This window comes from Alligator sinensis, unplaced genomic scaffold (genome assembly GCF_000455745.1).
Source record: "Alligator sinensis unplaced genomic scaffold, ASM45574v1 scaffold992_1, whole genome shotgun sequence".
Classification (NCBI taxonomy): Eukaryota; Metazoa; Chordata; order Crocodylia; family Alligatoridae; genus Alligator; species Alligator sinensis.
In genome coordinates this window covers 1,112,784-1,117,200 of record NW_005842422.1, presented here as the reverse complement: position 1 = coordinate 1,117,200, position 4,417 = coordinate 1,112,784, and the positions used below count along the sequence as shown (strand labels likewise).

The 4,417-nt window shown below is 42.6% G+C and overlaps 1 long non-coding RNA gene across 1 annotated transcript in view; it reads left to right on the top strand.

Moving 5' to 3' along the window:
- Window positions 1–1,408: 1,408 nt before the first annotated feature.
- Window positions 1,409–4,417, top strand: part of LOC102380188 — a 32,076-nt gene continuing 29,067 nt past the window's right edge. Inside the window, exon 1 of the long non-coding RNA XR_001358559.1 lies at window positions 1,409–1,479. This is a non-coding gene — a long non-coding RNA (uncharacterized LOC102380188). The remainder of the gene's footprint in view (window positions 1,480–4,417) is intronic.

Here is a 4,417-nt window from a genome sequence, read left to right as displayed (position 1 = left end):
CTTCTCTGCCTGGAGTTCTGTCCTGTTGCCTATTGCCTGGCTAACTCACCAGTTGTTATAGGCAGCCCTATAACCCTTATCTAGGTTCTCTTCTGGCCACTTACTGTAATGCAGCTGGCTCTAGCTCAGCTGTCTACATCGAATTGAAATCTTCTAATGCTGCCTTCTTATTGTCTAAGTAGCAGGACTTAAAGGACCCTGCTACAGTCATTAACCTGGCAATTAAGATCACAGGGAATGGTTGTGGGAGATTCTGAGGATAGAAGGAATGAGCCAGGAGTGTAAAAGAGCAGAGAGGAAGGTTGATAAGGTTGATGTAGAGGATTTAGGTAGATGGTAGCTGACAACAACTTGGAAGGGGAAAGGAGGGAAGAGTTGGACATCCCATCCAGATACCAGAAACAGGTGCAGAGGCTGAGAGAGACAACATGACCAGGTTATACTGCAGCAGCATCAATTCTGTATGTTAATCAACAAGGTTATCCTGAAAACCATCATCTTGGGAGAGAGCAAGATGACACTTGCATTGGTTTAATACCCCATAAAAAGTACTCCCTGTTACTGTTCCACTGAATGCTGTGGGCAGCTACATTTTCCCCATATTGTTCTACCTACCACAATGAATTCTTTGGCAGAACTAATTAAATCAGTTAGTACTGGATATTACCACGGATGCTATTAAAAGATATCTATCATGCTTTCCATATTATCTATGTGAGCAAAACTCAGCCTCAAGAGGTTCTTCAGAGTCTTCTCATTCACAGAAAACTTCTATGTGAGAAGATAATAGACTCAAGTTGCCAATCAGATATTGCCCATATAGCAGTAGGTAACAGTAAAACAGATTGAAAGATACTAGATTTCACTAATCTGAGGAAGTGATGGATTTCTACAGAAGGGAATGAAATGTTCTCTGGAGGAATAGTGACTCTGCTGTCAAATGTATCATTCAAAATCAAATATAATATTAATGCTGAAATCCCAACCTCAACTCAAAACATTGACTTTGATACTCTAAATCTGGCACTTGTCCTGCAGGTTAGCTACACCTGCTGTAAATGAAACACCTGAATGCCACAGTTCGGGCAGTCATGAGTTTCCTTAACTCTTATCATATAGAATCCTGTTTTCAGGATGGATTTGTTAAAACTGTTCATATTAAAGTGAAAACTACTTCTATCAAATGAGAAGGCTACAACATGCTGGCTACAGGCTTGATCCTACATCCCTCAAAGCCTGTGTTTTATCTTAGTAGTATAAAGTAGATCACAGACTTCAGGGGTGTCACCTGAGGTGTTAAAGAGAGTCAAGTTTCAATAAGGAACTAGGCTCCAAAATGCAGATGGAGGTCAAGCTGCTGTATAAGAACCCATAAATGCAATAGCTGCCTCTCAGTGTACACAGTGCAAGACTTGTTTCTTGTTACACTACCTGTCTGATGTGTCACTTTTTGCTAATGAGCCCAGTGGGACTACTTGGGTAAGTAAAAGTTTTCAGGATCTGGTACTAGTGGCAGACCTGGGGCTTCAGGCTGATTTTGAGCAAGGGGTGGTGAGGACTCTGGGGAGACTGTTTGCAGCTTACCTAGACTAGAAGCAAGTTACTACAACCCTACCACTGGCTCATCTATGTTGGCCAACACTAGCAAAATGTAAACTGAGATGCTCTCCACTCATCGCCTGCTACATAGGTGAGGGTTGGTGCATGTGTGTTCATGGACTACTTTGACAAGCTGGACCCCGAGTCTAAGTAGCTTTCACAATAGCAGGAAGGAAATTCATACAGCTTCCCTTAACCTTTGACACAAGCATATGGCTCAAGTCACAGCCTAACTCTAGTTGTTTAGTCATCTTTCATCCAATGATATTAATGATAGCATGTTTTCAGCTGGCTATAATCTACCATACAGCAATATAAGGAATGGGGGAATAATAACAACAATAAATTAATCAATTTTAATTTTGGACTGGTTGTTCAAGAAATATTCTTCTCCTTGGTTTCTATTTTAGCATGGAACATAAGCCAATATTACCATCATGATTGCTGAAGACAGAAGCCCACTCATTCTGCTGCAGTAAAAGATAGGCAGCAGTTATCACAACGTCCATCTGAAATGTGGACATGCAGACTATGAACTCCTAGGGCTGCGTTTGTTTTCCTCATGTGCCTGAATGGCAAAGGAGGTTCTTCCTCACAAGCTTCATTATGCTGTTGTAGTGTTATGAAAGCATTGGTCTTTAATTACAGCTTGACTGGTGTTAAATTGAGAAAATCTTTATTAAATGCGTGACACTGCAGTCTTTAAGTCAGAGTGCCAGTGTTTCCAGTAACCCAATATCAGCGTTTTCCTGCCATACAGCATTGCCCAGTAAATTCCTGCTCTGTTCAAATTGGATATGTCTCAAAGGAACAGCTATATACACAGAATGTGACAGGGTGGCAGATTCTAGGAGCCTGCTCTGGGAACAGAGAGCTCTTTTGCTGAGTAACCTGATTTCAGATGGTGAAGCATCTGCGGAAAGAGACAGAGGCATTTTTGCTGAGTGACTCTTGTATCAGATCAAGTGTGTCCAATGAGAGGTGCTGCAGTCCCTTTCTCAGACAATCAAGAATTACCTGAGCCTGTTCTGGGACTCCTATGCTTTCAATGATCAGGGACATGGGTTGTTTATATGGTATAAGGCAGATTTCCCAGAGGGCTCAGCATGCTGGGTTTTAAATAGAACTGCTTGAGTAATATAGTTATATACAAAATACCCTGTTTTCCTCACTAACGTGACTTCTTTTTTAAGCAAAACTTTTGGAAATGTCTGTTTGTTTAGATCTCATAGACATTAGGGCTGGAAGGGACCTCACAAAATCATTGGGTTCAGCCCCCTGCCCCAGGGGCAGGAGGTCAGCTAGGGTCAAAGGACCCCAGCAACATAAACATCCAAATGTTTCTTAAAATAGTCCAGAGTAGGTACTTGCATCACCTCTGGGGGGAGTCTATTCCAGGCCTTGAGGGCTTGGACAGTAAAGAATTTTTTTCTTATGTCCAACCTAAAATGGTGAAACATTATGTTAAGCATCATCTTGGAAGCTCCTCGGAGTACTTCCCAAAATCTGGACCTTCTGTGTATACTAAAATAGGAGCTGAGCTCTTTTGAGAAATCTGGCTCTCCACATTCAGTCTGCCATGCAGAATATCTTTATCTTTAACACCTGAAAGCAAAAGGGAACCAGAAACCCCTGGTTTCAGTGCCAGCTCCAAGTGGAGTTTAGAAGGATGGTCTAGGTTTCTAGCCTTTACCAGCATTTGACACACTTTTTTCCTACTCCTACAGCTAACTACCCTGAAGCCACTTCTGTAAGCACAAGGCCAAGCAGTAACTGTTTGCAGCCACAGGCCCATGGATAAGAGAAACTAAAAAGACCATTCGTAATCCCGGCCAATTACAGTTTAACCGCCCTGTGATGAGCATCATTCCTGTCTTTACATCACCTGTTCCTCAGCTACATTCCCAAGATCTCTTCCCTCCCTGTGCGGTTCCTTTTTCCTGTGTCACAGCTGTGTAACTACTTTATTCCTAATGTTTACTTTACACTTCATAGACAAACAAAACTCTTGGGTTAGAGGCAATATCTTTTTATTAGACCAACTAAACAGTAGCAAAATGTTTTTTCTTTGCAAGCTACTATTTCATTGGTCTAGTAAAATATATTGCCTCTAACCCAAGAGTTTTGTTTGTCTATAATTCTTAAACCAACATGGCTACAACATATATACCCCTACTTTACATTTCTTAATTCCCGCTGTTTACACATTCAATCCAGTGCTTTCTCCCTTGGGCTAGGGACAGACTTTACACACAAACTGGTTTAAGTGATCAGAAACTGGTTTAAACCTGTAACAGACCAGATGTTCAGTACACATAAACCAGTTTGAAAATGGCTGAAACCAGTTTGACATAAACCTGGTTGAATGTAGTATCAGACTTAACTGATTTGGGTCAAACCAGTTTATGCAATGTCTGTCCCAGACCCCTTGCTGGGTTTAAGATGAACAAGACTCCCCTAACATCCTGGCATGCTCTCTGGCTGGGCGGGGCTCTCTGCTCCACAGCAGAGCTGGCCCCTCCCCTCTGCTCCCTGACTGGAGCTTGGCAGAGACTGCAAGGGTCTGCCTGGCTTCCCTCTGTTCCTCCCCTCCCCTCACCTCCCCTCCCCACTCCCTGCTAAGCAGTGATTCTGCAGTCCCCTCTGCCTTATACAGACAACTCTCAGCATTAGCTAGCAGACCACATGCTGAGTACTGTCCATGCTGTGGCAGACCAGACAAAGGCAGAATCAACAGGTAGCTGGTAATGTCCCTTTGCTGTCTTCTTAACGGGGTGGTAAACACAGAATAGTGATAAACACTGTGTTATCAATTTCC